The 15,475-nt window shown below is 40.7% G+C and overlaps 2 long non-coding RNA genes across 4 annotated transcripts; both read right to left on the reverse strand.

Moving 5' to 3' along the window:
• Positions 1 to 107: 107 nt before the first annotated feature.
• Positions 108 to 2,237, reverse strand: LOC122003734. Of its 2 annotated transcripts, XR_006118061.1 has the most exons (4): positions 1,603 to 2,237; positions 1,413 to 1,521; positions 1,256 to 1,310; positions 108 to 420 (listed from the first exon to the last, which is right to left on the reverse strand). It is a non-coding gene; the product is annotated as an uncharacterized LOC122003734 (long non-coding RNA). The 2 variants fall into 2 exon arrangements; XR_006118062.1 differs by lacking the exon at positions 1,256 to 1,310 and having other exon boundaries at positions 1,603 to 2,236.
• Positions 2,238 to 7,748: 5,511 nt separating this feature from the next.
• On the reverse strand, positions 7,749 to 9,401 carry LOC122003735. 2 transcript variants are annotated; one of them, XR_006118063.1, is made up of 4 exons: positions 9,214 to 9,401; positions 9,024 to 9,132; positions 8,867 to 8,921; positions 7,749 to 8,031 (listed from the first exon to the last, which is right to left on the reverse strand). It is a non-coding gene; the product is annotated as an uncharacterized LOC122003735 (long non-coding RNA). The 2 variants fall into 2 exon arrangements; XR_006118064.1 differs by lacking the exon at positions 8,867 to 8,921.
• Positions 9,402 to 15,475: the final 6,074 nt, after the last annotated feature.

A 15,475-nucleotide genomic window follows, 5' to 3' on the forward strand; every position in this document is an offset into this window, starting at 1 on the left:
TCCAAAAGTACATAACAAATACGGATATACACACCACATGTAAATGCACGGTCAACCAGATGACTCCTATACACATACCCACCTATGTACAGTCCACATCATATACCCAATCAGCATGATAATACCAGCCACCCGACAATCCCTACAAGACATACTCTACACGTGTAATCACAATAGAGTAGATATCAAGAGTTGAGACTGTATATGAATTAAATGGAACACCTCAAAGATCAAACATAAGTCTCTAGCAGGAGGTCAAAAAACAGATATGATATAAGGTAAAGCAGTCTGATCCATCGGATAACAACCATGCACTAAGTACAAGAAATTCTACATAGAGGTAAAGGAAGAAATACCCGCCTTATCTGTCGATCGTCATCCGAAAATCCCATGTCGAGACGCTCGTCCCGAATCCAAGTCCTGCGATCACACGGTATATATATAATGTTTAGCTAATCACATAATCAACAACAACCTAAACCCAATACCTAATCCTACGTCGATTAGGTTACCCTGTTTAGTTTCCACCTAATGATCCAACCCAAAGTAAATCATAGGCACATCCTTAAATTCAACTCTTCCTAAATCCAAACATAATCCAATGATCCTTAATAACAATCATGAACTCATCAAATGCAACCAACCCCTAATTAATCAAACCATCACATAATACAAACTCCAAGATGGGCACTACTCTAATTCAGAAAATTATCCATCCATTACATCCCATTATTATCCACCACACATCATACATCGAACATGCATAATCATCCTCATGACCCCCCTCTAACCATCAAATCTGATAATCAATCTCATCATATTTAAAACCCAACCAACAATCAATCCAATAATCCAAAGAATGATCACATAACAATCTATATTAACCAATCACTATATCCACAAATACCAACCCAATACAAACCCTAATCACTCCAACACATACCAATAACGATCATGTGTCTATTTACATAAATCATTTACTAAATAACCATCACGAATCGACTTATCACAATCAAATTCCAAATCCTAAACATTTAATCCATTTGATCGACCACCAAACATCATAAATCCAACACACAAAATTCTTCCACATAATTCATCATCAATCAAACACTAATCCAAACTCATCACAAAGCCTTCTAAATCCGCTAACCAGCCCAAGATTCAATCCAAATCAATATATCAAAGCTAAATTCCAATTCCTTAACCATGAATCAATTTCACACTAAGAAGAAAACTAGTGGTAGACACTTACCTTGAGGGATGGCAGCAAACCAGTAGCTAACAACCCTACAACCCACTGCCAGAAGCTACAAAGGATACCCATAATCAATTCTTCCAATGATCAATCCATAAAACCAATCATATAGCAAAAGATTTGCTGAAACCCTAATTCACAGCACTAAACTCACCTCAAACAGATCCCTAACTCTTCAGCCGAGACCTCCACAACTCCAAGAAATGGACTTGGCAGTGACCGGCAACTGGGAAGATCCACCACATACTGGTCCAATGCTTCCTCTATTCCAGAACAGAAAGAACATCACCAAGAAGATCAATCAAACAAGATCTTGAAGCCGTATGATTCAAGGTGAAGCATACCTCAATTAAACTCTCCCTGGTGATGTCGCCCACTTCGATCCAGCAATTTTGGAGTTGCAAGTCAAACTCCAGTGAACAGATAGAGGAGAAGAACTGAGAGAGCTCAATCTACCGAGAGAGATGCGAACCAATTCCCCCGCTGCCGTGCCCTAGCTCCGCCGGATCACCTCGATCGCTCGCAAGAAACAACCACCAGGATGCCTACTCTGCCGGAGATGATTGGTACCCTTCGAGCTCCAACGTCCTATCTCCGGTAACTCAGCAAGAACTCAATCGCAGTGGACGAGACCTCTCCGTCGGCGATCTAGGGCAGGAAGAGGAGGGAGAGGAAGGGAGGAGGGATCCACACCTCAAGAGGGAGAGGACGGAGAACCCGCCCTGCAAAGCTCCGGTGGTTGCTTGCGCCGGCGACACCGAGAGGCGGAGAGGAGAAATCGCCGGAGAGGGGCTCGGGCAGAGGGAATCGGGGAGGAGGAGATCGGCGTCGGGTTTGGGGAAAACGGCACTTGGGAAGGGAATTAAAGGAAAAGAAAATAACTTATAATTATAAACATTTCCTCACCTAAACAGGTATCCCAAACAGGCCTTATCTGTACTCGAAATTGATCCCCTCAAAACCCATCTTACGAGCTCTGAAAAATTCCCAGAAAATTTCTAAAAATTCCGAAAAAATTCTATAAGGCTATTTCCCAAATAACCCTATCTATTTAAATTTTTTGATATCTTACATTCTCCCCCACTAATAAAAATTTGGTCCCCAAATTTACTGGTCAACTCAGGGATCTTCATCCAATGATAACCTCCAAGCAACATACTCGCATACCACTCTATCCAAGTATGATGAACAAATCTCCAACCATAAAGAATGACTCTGTGGGTTATGAGTCCACCCTACTTCCGCTTCTCTCACACTGCCATCTAGCCAACAGTGGATAAATCAACTACCTCTAAAATCTAAAATTTACTATCCTCAGATCCTCCAACATCTGTATAAGGCGGTCCAGCTATCCATCAGTCTAAGGGTAAAAATCTATACTAAAGTGAAGCTCCTAACTCAAAGTCTGCTGTAACCGTAATTACAACCATGACATGAATCACTGATCTCCATCCAAAACAATACTCAGAGATACATCATCCAGTCTGGAAATCCCTCTAGAGTATAATCCAGCTACTCAATCCAAAAGAATCTATCCTACAAATCAATAGCTAGGGAGTAAGACGTTGCCCAACAATGATTACCCAAACCATTATATCCTCTCCATGTCTTGGGTAATCCCACAACAAAGTTCATCAAAACATGCTCCCAACTCCACTCTAGTATTCAAATCAACGGAGATAATCCTGCTAATCTCTGATATTCAGCCTCCACGTGCTGACACACTAGACATCCAACTGCAAAATCCGCGATATGTCTCTCTTCATGTCGTTCCACCAAAGAGAATGCTCCAAGTCTCCATACATCAGGTATCAATCGAATGTATCACAAATCTTGATCAATGTGTTTCCTGCAGTAACTCCTCCCGGATAAGAAGTGACTCGGAAACACACACATAATCTCCCATGGCAATAAAGAATCTCATTCTCATTACACGAGAATTCTAACTACTGGTACGAGACTACTCCGCTCATGCTACATCAGAACTACACCAAACCCCAATTACGATACATCTGTGTAGAGTGCAAATCCGTCTACACTAGAAAGTACGGCTAAGATAGGTGCAGCTATCTAAACTGATCTCGCAAGCATCTAGCCAAGAAAGTTTCATACCATTCCTAGACAGTCCAGTCAACGGCATAATGCTGGATAAACCCTCAACTAATCTCCGATAATATCCACCCAGACGAACAACGAATCTCCGGTATAGACTATGACTACTTCCAACTGATAACAACTTCTAACTCCCATGGATCCACTAATATCTCTCTACTAAAGACAACGCGTCCAGAAATCTCGCAGAAGACAATCACAATACGTACTACTAAGCTTCGCATATAGATGTCCCCGTTAAAACATCCCTAGAACTATGCGAAGCTAGTGTACGTGATCCACCTCGGATCGAGAATAGATCACAACATCACCAATAAAGACGATGCAAACTGATCCAAACACCCTAATGATACCAAGTACATCGAGTCCATAAAAACATCTAGGGCACTGTAAGCCTAAATGGTAAAACCAAGGACTCATAATATCCGTATAACAAACACTCTCAACCATAAGATCCCCAACAAATCTGTGATCTGATCACTAACTACAAATCACCAAATCCATAAATATCACACAAGTGCTACTCCTCATGTCTCTATCAGCATCAAATACTAAACAATAAATCATCAAATCAAATATCCACTAATAGATCATCAAAAGATAACATATCACCACACCTGATCTCCCAATATCCACCAATCTCAATCATCCTCAATATCAATCAATCATACTAGATAGTCTCCTAAACAATGATGGAGAAAAATGAAAGCATCCAACCCTCAACACCTACCGCCAACAAACTAAATGTATCCATAAATTCTGTCAAATCTCATCATCTCATCTTTTCTAATAATCAACTATCCACAGTAAAGGAATGTCAATCCAAAGTCAAAGGGTCATACAACCTGCTGACTAAAAGTCTACCCATCAAGAAGGTATCTCCACAACCCTCATAATCATCCTATAAATGTCCCTCGACAAATATCGATAAAAGGTCGAACCCTCTTATATAAGATATAGACTATAAGATCTGGTAAAATGATCACGTGGTCAAGGTCTTAAGCCACCTGATAGAGACAATGTTAGCTGAGTCGTCTAACCATTGTCTTGTACCCCATCATACTGTGATTGCTCCACCCTGAGGCTCAGAAACCTCCAGTATCGAGCAATGAACACAAAGATAGAGGAATGCTACAACTGAATAGCTGATCAAAATATCTGTCAATCGACGCTCTACCCTTCGAAGATCTTCAGCTGAAATTATACCTAGTTATGATCGGAACTTCTAGGTATTACTCAACTAATACCACTACCTCCGTATCATTACAGGTCGTAGATCACTAGGTATATCAAGGATATCTAATCATATCCAATAGTTCCATGAGTCAGGATCTCCCATGGAACAACGTTAGGCGAGTTGACTGATCATCGCCTTATAATCCATCATGCTAACGAAGAAGTAGAGAACTATTCTCTCTCCAAACACCTCAAGGAAATCACTAAGTAATGCTCTGATCTCCAAAAACATTCTCTGCTTCTTCCTTCACGTGGTACCGGGTCACATAAAGGTTAAGCAGCTAACTTCAACTCTCCTACGCCAGTACAAATCATATATTCAAATGTACTCTCCAACTCATACACCCTAGTAATGGATATATCTCATAAGTGTTAAGCAGGTAGCTTTACACTCTTCCACACCGTACGGTATCCTATCTGAATGTACCTTCTAAGTCATCCTACCAGGTACAGACAGTCCATGGTCAAAGTCCCCATGAAATCGGATACGACAATCCTCTACAGACTGACCAAGCCGAAAATGGTATACGACTAATTCAGTCTTCTCTACAGTGGTACAAGTCATGCACTCAAATGTGTCTGCCAAATATCTAACCAAGTATGAAACATCCCAAAGATAGGAATCTCTAAAAATAGAGTAAGTCAGTCCCCTACTGGTCGGACCAACAGAATAAATCGATCAACACTATCTGATCCAACAAGAGTAAATCAATCATCCACTGATGAAACTAACTAAGGTAAAATCGATCCACCACTACCCAAGTCAAGGAGGGTAATCTACTAACCTAACCAACAAGAGTAAATCAATACTCTACTAATCAAAACAACAGGCGTACAAAACCAACTAAGATAAATCAAACCCTAACTGTCCAAGTCAACAAGGGTAATAAGTCAAACCATAACTACACAAGTCAACCAAGTAAATCAATCCTCAACAGGAGTAAACCGGTACTCTACTAGCTGAGTCAACATGGGTATACAGATATCATTCACTACACAACTAATGATAACCGAGACTGGTATACGACTCTACCTCTCAACCAACTAGTAGTAATAGACACTAAACTACTGGTAGTATGATATGATGAATCCCCTGAGACTGTAATCCTTGATCTCCATTAGGTCAACCGTGATCAGTGATTGACCCAACACATGAAATGCATAATATAATCAACTAGGCAAGTACTAACCAGAGAGTACCAACACATGTCATAACTATATGAGCAACAATACATACACCAACAGAAATGCATGATAACAATATGCAAACATACCTCCTATGGCCTGGAGATGTCCTGCTGCTGCCTGGTCCAAAAACCCGAAAAGTCACATCAAGAAAACCGAATCACGAAATCCAAAACACGAATAACAGGTATCGTACCTGCTCTGATACCAAAAATTGGTATCAGATAAATCTTGAAAATCCAAAACGCATAGCAAGTATCGTAAACCTGCGCTGATACCACTAATTTGTCACGCCCCCAGAGGAGTTCCTGTCAGACAAAAATCCGGCAGAACCTCCCCCGTACCGGTGACAATCTGAAGCATCACTACAAGCAAAATACATCAGCCACATGCGGCTGGAATATTTATATACACAACCACGCAGTTATAATAACAGCCCACACGGCTGGAATGAAACAATCACAACCACGCAGTTATATATAAAACAGCCCACACGGCTGTACTAAAAACCAACACAGCGGAAAAACGAAAACGGAAAGCCCAATACAACACAATCAACACACTGCTAGCCGGCTAGGCTTATACAACAAATACAACACCAAAACCATAAGATAGCCACACGGCTATACACAAATACAATGCCAAAAATAAGAAAAGAATATACAAAAGAAAACAATCACGATCTTCGGATGTGACGTAGGACCCGGCAGACAGGATACTCCGAGCGACACCAACCATCTACAGGCTACCTGAAAACATAAATGTATACATGATGTGGTGAGTATAGGTAACTCAGCGGGTAATAGAAAAGATAGTGCATGGTCCATAAACAACATGGAGATCACAAGTATACAGTCTCAGTAGGGAATAAGAACATGATCATACCATCATAATCAATGCATCTGAACATACCTGACATAATAACCTGACATAAACTGTACAAACCACAACTAACATAATGACGGATACATACCCAATCTGGAATCGACACATGGTACAATGATCAGTAAACTCACCGGATCTGCAACAGATATACCCGTGACACCTGTGCAATATAGATACGACTGCATATACATGTAAAATAAATGACATGTATGCAGTATGGCAACCATATGCAACAATCATATCGTAAACAAATGCAACATACCACAAACACATGCAACTAGTATCTAGTAGGCATGTATGCAAAAATATAACCCCCAGATGCACCGTGCATCATATGCAAAAGTGCATGCATGCTCCATGGTCACCCCCGCCACCTCTCCGAACACCACGACCCCTGTATGGCCGAGAGGCTTGGGTCTGTGACGACTGTACTACCCTCCAGCCCACTATATAGTGGTCGAGGCGGACAGTCCGCTAGTAACTAGCATCAGGGTCCCTGACTGCTCACAACGCCGGATCTCACTAAACCTCGTGACCGGGTGGCACGACAGGACTAGCAGCAACTGCTCCAACTACCACTACCCATGAGTGGCCGAGTGTGCGGTGCTAAACCAAACCAACTGATGACTCTCTCACCACAAGGGAGACAATGGTCATCAGATGCAATGAATGATGAACATGATATATATATATATAATCATCATCCATGCAACAACCCCAAACCTCATAACTCCAACATGAGTATAATCGTCATGATACCTCCACATATCCCACCAAACATATGTATACAACTACACATGTATAATCAACCAATAATCCCCAATGAACATACCAGACACACATGGACAACCCCACATATACAATCAACCTATATCCTCCAATAAAAACACATCGGACACGTGTATAAACCACAGACGTGCAATCAACACAACTCCTCCAAAAGTACATAACAAATACGGATATACACACCACATGTAAATGCACGGTCAACCAGATGACTCCTATACACATACCCACCTATGTACAGTCCACATCATATACCCAATCAGCATGATAATACCAGCCACCCGACAATCCCTACAAGACATACTCTACACGTGTAATCACAATAGAGTAGATATCAAGAGTTGAGACTGTATATGAATTAAATGGAACACCTCAAAGATCAAGCATAAGTCTCTAACAGGAGGTCAACAAACAGATATGATATAAGGTAAAGCAGTCTGATCCATCGGATAACAACCATGCACTAAGTACAAGAAATTCTACATAGAGGTAAAGGAAGAAATACCCGCCTTATCTGTCGATCGTCATCCGAAAATCCCATGTCGAGACGCTCGTCCCGAATCCAAGTCCTGCGATCACACGGTATATATATAATGTTTAGCTAATCACATAATCAACAACAACCTAAACCCAATACCTAATCCTACGTCGATTAGGTAACCCTGTTTAGTTTCCACCTAATGATCCAACCCAAAGTAAATCATAGGCACATCCTTAAATTCAACTCTTCCTAAATCCAAACATAATCCAATGATCCTTAATAACAATCATGAACTCATCAAATGCAACCAACCCCTAATTAATCAAACCATCACATAATACAAACTCCAAGATGGGCACTACTCTAATTCAGAAAATTATCCATCCATTACATCCCATTATTATCCACCACACATCATACATCGAACATGCATAATCATCCTCATGACCCCCCTCTAACCATCAAATCTGATAATCAATCTCATCATATTTAAAACCCAACCAACAATCAATCCAATAATCCAAAGAATGATCACATAACAATCTATATTAACCAATCACTATATCCACAAATACCAACCCAATACAAACCCTAATCACTCCAACACATACCAATAACGATCATGTGTCTATTTACATAAATCATTTACTAAATAACCATCACGAATCGACTTATCACAATCAAATTCCAAATCCTAAACATTTAATCCATTTGATCGACCACCAAACATCATAAATCCAACACACAAAATTCTTCCACATAATTCATCATCAATCAAACACTAATCCAAACTCATCACAAAGCCTTCTAAATCCGCTAACCAGCCCAAGATTCAATCCAAATCAATATATCAAAGCTAAATTCCAATTCCTTAACCATGAATCAATTTCACACTAAGAAGAAAACTAGTGGTAGACACTTACCTTGAGGGATGGCAGCAAACCAGTAGCTAACAACCCTACAACCCACTGCCAGAAGCTACAAAGGATACCCATAATCAATTCTTCCAATGATCAATCCATAAAACCAATCATATAGCAAAAGATTTGCTGAAACCCTAATTCACAGCACTAAACTCACCTCAAACAGATCCCTAACTCTTCAGCCGAGACCTCCACAACTCCAAGAAATGGACTTGGCAGTGACCGGCAACTGGGAAGATCCACCACATACTGGTCCAATGCTTCCTCTATTCCAGAACAGAAAGAACATCACCAAGAAGATCAATCAAACAAGATCTTGAAGCCGTATGATTCAAGGTGAAGCATACCTCAATTAAACTCTCCCTGGTGATGTCGCCCACTTCGATCCAGCAATTTTGGAGTTGCAAGTCAAACTCCAGTGAACAGATAGAGGAGAAGAACTGAGAGAGCTCAATCTACCGAGAGAGATGCGAACCAATTCCCCCGCTGCCGTGCCCTAGCTCCGCCGGATCACCTCGATCGCTCGCAAGAAACAACCACCAAGATGCCTACTCTGCCGGAGATGATTGGTACCCTTCGAGCTCCAACGTCCTATCTCCGGTAACTCAGCAAGAACTCAATCGCAGTGGACGAGACCTCTCCGTCGGCGATCTAGGGCAGGAAGAGGAGGGAGAGGAAGGGAGGAGGGATCCACACCTCAAGAGGGAGAGGACGGAGAACCCGCCCTGCAAAGCTCCGGTGGTTGCTTGCGCCGGCGACACCGAGAGGCGGAGAGGAGAAATCGCCGGAGAGGGGCTCGGGCAGAGGGAATCGGGGAGGAGGAGATCGGCGTCGGGTTTGGGGAAAACGACACTTGGGAAGGGAATTAAAGGAAAAGAAAATAACTTATAATTATAAACATTTCCTCACCTAAACAGGTATCCCAAACAGGCCTTATCTGTACTCGAAATTGATCCCCTCAAAACCCATCTTACGAGCTCTGAAAAATTCCCAGAAAATTTCTAAAAATTCCGAAAAAATTCTATAAGGCTATTTCCCAAATAACCCTATCTATTTAAATTTTTTGATATCTTACATCATGCTAGTTATTTATGGAAATAATACCAAATACAAGAGGCTTACGTTCTAGAATTTCAAATATGTTTTTCGATGTTGTGTTCTTTTGTTTTTTTTCTTTTCCTTGTGATTTGATTGTTCTCTTCGGTTAACCTAAAGTTATTTTAGGAAATTAAATATTAGATTTCTATAAAAGGTTTTGTCTAGTCGGTGGTGGTTGCTCCCATATCCAAGAAGGTCATGTGCCTCGCCACGTCAGTACTGGGAACCAATTATGGAAATTAATATTTAATGGAATTAATAACTTAAGGAGACTTGGGTCGAACGTGTTAAGTTTTGCAGGAGATCCAAGTCAAAACCTAAAAGAACAAATAGATTAAGTTTTGGATCAAACGTGTTAAGTTCCGCAGGCGATCCAAAATTTAATTTAAAAGAACACATGGTAGCTAGGAAAAGGTTCAGACCTTTGTACAAAATTTTTGTACAGTGGAACCTATAGGTTTTCCGAGTAGCAACCAACAACTAGAAGGGAATTCCTGGTGAGTGAAGCCAGGCGAGGAAATCTAGATGGATCAAGGATTATCGGACATCTGGTGTTGAGAAGTCCAAGTAGGTCAAAGGGATTGACCGGATACTTGGCACAAGGAAATCCAGATGCGTCAAGGTTGACCAGACATCTGGTGGAAGTTCAAGTGGGTCAAAGGGATTGACCAGACACTTGGTGAGCGAGTTCTAGCTGGTTAAGGTTGACCGGATGCTAGGCACGATGAACCAACATGTCATGGTTGACCAGATGTTGGTTTAGGAGGCTTTAGACTCGATTTTGGGAGAAATCATGAGCTGGATCAATCTGCCGATCGATTGGGCGAGTCTTTGCGACAAGCCTCCTCCCAATCGATCAGTGGATCGATTGGGATGAGTGAGAGATCGCACAGAACAATTCTGGATCGATCGATCGATTAATCCAGAGCCCCCAATCGATCAGTGGATCGATTGGGAGGTTCGATTCTGCACGATAAGCCCTGGATCGATCAGCCGATCGATCCAGGCAATTCCCGAGAGCTCAGAGGCGCTCTGGATCGATCAGCCGATTGATCCAAAGCCTCCCCGATCGATTGGGAGCAATCTAATCGATCGAGATCCGACCGTTGGCATCATATTTAGCTGCAGGCGTTCGATTCCTTCGGCAGCACTTCGAGATTTCATTTCAAATCTTCACAGCAACTCCACAGCTTCTCCACAAAGTTCAGATCGCCAGTTCTTGAAGGTTCTTGGAGGTTTTTCCAAGTCAAGAGGCGGATCTACAACTGAAGAAGAAAGTTAGGGTTAGGGTTTCCTTGTGCAAACTTGTAAGCTTCTGCTTGTATTTTGTTCCCTTTCCCTTTCTTCTTGTAGTGTGAACTTGTAGGGCTTCTCCGCCTTTGGTAATTACCATAAAGGAGTATTTTCATAGTGGAGGGTGCGTGAGTGTGTGGATTCTTGGATTAGTCACCTCTTCTTGAGGTGGATACCAAGTAAATTCTGAGTGTTAGCGTTGTATTTGTTTTCTTTGTATTTTCTGCTGCACATCTTTGAAGAAACAAGTAACGAAGAGCACGACGAGCACACCGAGCTATTCACCCCCCCTCTAGCTATATAATCGGTTCCAACAAGTGGTATCAGAGCGAGGCCGCTCTTCACCAGAATCATCGCTGGAAGGGGCAAAGAGCTAGAGGGTGAAGAAGTTGGAGCAAATTTATCGAAGTCAAAGAATTCAAGAAGCTCAACTTCAAGATGGAATTCCAAGATGGGCTTGGATTCGATACAAGGGTACCTCCACCATTTACTTCAACAAGCTTCGATCTTTGGAAATCAAAGATCGAGAATTTCTTGATGATGGAGATAGAGCAATGGTTTGCCCTCATGGAAGGTTTTGAGGCTCCAACAAATTTCAAGGGCAAAGTTCTAAAGAAGAGCAAATGGAGCCAAGAACAAGCTCAAAGGAGCAAGGCAAATGATAAAGTGACCAAGCTTTTGGTCAATTTATTGCCAAACAATATTTTGGCTAAAGTTGGAGATTTCAAGGATGCCAAGGAGCTTTGGAGCAAGTTGGCAAAGATTCATGAGATCCCCTCCACTACACAAATTCAAGAAGAATCCAAAGAGGGTGACTCATTGGATCAAGACCAAGAGGAAGAGGACTCCGAGGTTGAGAGATGCTCAACTTCCGAAAAAGAAGTCCAAGAAGCTTCATCTTCAAAGGAGTACAATGAAAAGAACAAAGAGGGAGCATACTCTTTGTTTAATATACAAGACGAAGATGAAGAAGTCTCCACCTCTAGGATTGAGGGGGAGCAACTTTCATTGACACCGGATCAAGAAGGAGAAGTCTCCATATCCGGGTGAAGAGAAGAAGAGGATGAAGAAGCTTCCACCTCCACAAGTCAAGTCAACTCTATTGGAGGAGCACCATTGTCGGATCAAGAGGAAGCCTCTACCTCTGGATCAAAAGGAGAAGATGCCATCCCTACACATGAAGGTATAAATATTTCAATTAAAAATAAAAATCATATTATATGTTTTGAGTGTAGGGAACATGGGCACTACAAGAGCAAGTGCCCTAAATTGGCCAAGAAGAAGGGCCAAGTGGCATTAAAGGGCAAGGAGAAGCTCAAGGAGACCGTCCCCACAACAAAAAAGAGCAATGAGCACATTGTGTGCTTCTCTTGCAATCAAAAAGGACATTACCGGAGCCAATGTCCTAAGGGGAAGAAAGCGGTCAAGGCTCATGGAGGAAGCACAACTCAAGGGGGAGCCTCCAAGGTAAAAAGAAAGGTATCATTTATTGAGCCTACTCCCTTGAATAATGGTAAAAACATGCTAGTTCTAATTTTTATCATTTTAATGCTATTTACCATAATAATAGAAAGCATGAGAGCTTTAAAGAAAAATATGTTGTAGGATCGAAAAGAATTTAGATATCTCCACAATTGCATGATATTGTCCACTTTGGGCCTGGGCCCTCATGGTTTTGCTCTTGGGCTCTCCCCAAAAGGCCTAATGTCAATGGAGATATCTTTTCTCTTATAAACCCATGATCTTTCCCATGTATTTCCAATATGGGACTATGTTTACAAACTTGCAACCCCAACAATCCCCCCCTCAAACAAAGGACCATAGGCTTCCCACGTCCGATCCTCGACCCACCAGGTCTTCCTGCCCCTCGGTCCACCCGACCTACTAGGACTTCCTGCCTGGTGTCTGGTCCTCTTGATCCGAACATAGGAGTCCCCACTTTCTTTATTCGAGGTCAATATTGTACCCACATGGCTCAATCAGATCATAGCTCTTGTGCACAATCGGCGGTTAAACCTTCTGGCAGTCCGGGCTTTGATACCACTTGTAGGATCGAAAAGAATTTAGATATCTCCACAATTGCATGATATTGTTCACTTTGGGCCTGGGCCCTCATGGTTTTGCTCTTAGGCTCTCCCCAAAAGGCCTCATGTCAATGGAGATATCTTTTCTCTTATAAACCCATGATCTTTCCCATGTGTTTCCAATATGAGACTATGTTTGCAAACTTGCAACCCCAACACATGTGGCTCTACATGCTAAAACTATCACACCTAGGGTTAGGAAGGTAGATAAAAATCTAGGCAAGAAAACTAAGAGTTTTAGTTACAAGCCTAAAAATAAAATTGCTCATGGATTTAATGAAAAACCAAAAACTAAGGATTTAATGATAGAAAATCAAGTCTTGAGATCAAGGCTTGATAAAATGGAAAAGACCCTAAAAGGATGAAAAATATCCTAAAAGGGCAAAATGAGCAAAACCTAGGTCTAGGAGTACAACAAGGGTCATCCAAGGGCCATAGAGGTTTGGGATACAAACCTAAGGCTAAGAAGGATGTAATCTCTTACCATAGGGTTCCATATAGTTATGGAACCAACCCTAGGTCAAGTGATCAAGTTAAAAATACAAGGGAAGTTATCCCTAGAAGTATTTTTGCAACAAACGTGACTAAGACTTCTAAGAAGTCTAAGAAAGTCACTAACAAGGTCACAAGGGAGGTAATCCCTAGGGTTGACCTAGAAAATGTGACCAAGGTTTCTAAGAAGCCTAACAAGGTCACTAGGAAGGTATCTAGAGAGGTTATCCCTAGCGAGTACCTAGAGCATCCAAGGAGCACCAATAGATTTTGGGTTCCTAGGAGCCTTTTCTCTACCCCATAGATGGGTTAGAGAGTGTCAACTCTAATTGAAAGGGTAGTTAACCCAATCATGATGAAGTTGACACTCGGAGTGCATTTTCAAGGTTATTGTTAACCTTTGAAAATGAAAAGAATTTTTATTTACTCTTATAAGAGTAAAATGTGTCACAATTTGATAAATTGGATGATATTTTAAGTGACACAAATTGGGAAAATCATAAGAACTACCAAGTTGGGATTTTGGTATGTTCTTGGGAAATTAAAGGCAAGTTATGCCTTAACTTAAAGCGGTTACTCTTTAAAACAGTAAATTGTGCCAAAAATTTGAGGAATATGTTTAATTTAAATTGGCACAAATTAGGAAAAACAAAAGAATGTCAAAATTGGATTATTGTCATTTTCTTGAGAAATAGTGGGCAATCTAGGTTTTAAATCTTAATTTAGCTAAGGCTTATGGATACTTAGGTAGACAACCTAGGTGTTTCATTAATGCTAAAACTTGCCATGCTTTGCTTGCCCATCATATGTCATGACATCATGCTTATTTTGCATTCATATTTTAGTATGAAAAACACAAAAATATCATGTCATGTCATACATACATCATGTAGTTATAAAAATTTTCTTTTGAAAATTATTTCTTTTTGATGTATGCCATAACATCATCATGCATTATTTTATTCCTTGCAAATTAAGGACTAATGACATTTATTAACAAGTAACATCCTTGGTGGATGTTTACAACTCAAAATGCCTAGATAGATATGCATGATCCATAGATTAGGGCAAAACCAAAGTTTACATCTCACTAAAGAACTATAAGGTGAATTGTATGTGTTTTAGTACACATTAGATACAAGTGAGATATTAGAATGATGAACAAAACTCAAGATGTTGATTTAGTGCATTATTTTGAGTTTTAGATTCATCAAAACACATAGTTATGTGTTTTCCAATCATTGGGAAAGCTAATGTACAAGTCATGTGCATTGAGCCCAAGGAACATGGTTGGATATTGGTTTTGAAAATGATTTTAAATATATTTTGGAAAACCTTGATGAAGGCTATCTTTTGATAGAAATCATCATTGAATAGTTGAACACAAACTTGAAGAAAACACTACAGTTTTTGTAAGTTTTCAATTTTGTGTCAATCTTTGAAAATAGAATGTATTTTCATAGAAAACTATTTTTCCTTGATAATATATACCCTAAATAATGTCTACAACAAGTTTCACGATTTTTAGAATTTTGTAGATTTTTCTAGGGGTTTCTGAAATTGATTGAAATGGAATTTCAACTTTTTCAGAGCTTCAATCGATCATCCGATCGATTGAAGGGTCTCAATCGATTGGGCGATT

This window comes from Zingiber officinale, chromosome 7B (genome assembly GCF_018446385.1).
Source record: "Zingiber officinale cultivar Zhangliang chromosome 7B, Zo_v1.1, whole genome shotgun sequence".
Taxonomy (NCBI): Eukaryota; Viridiplantae; Streptophyta; class Magnoliopsida; order Zingiberales; family Zingiberaceae; genus Zingiber; species Zingiber officinale.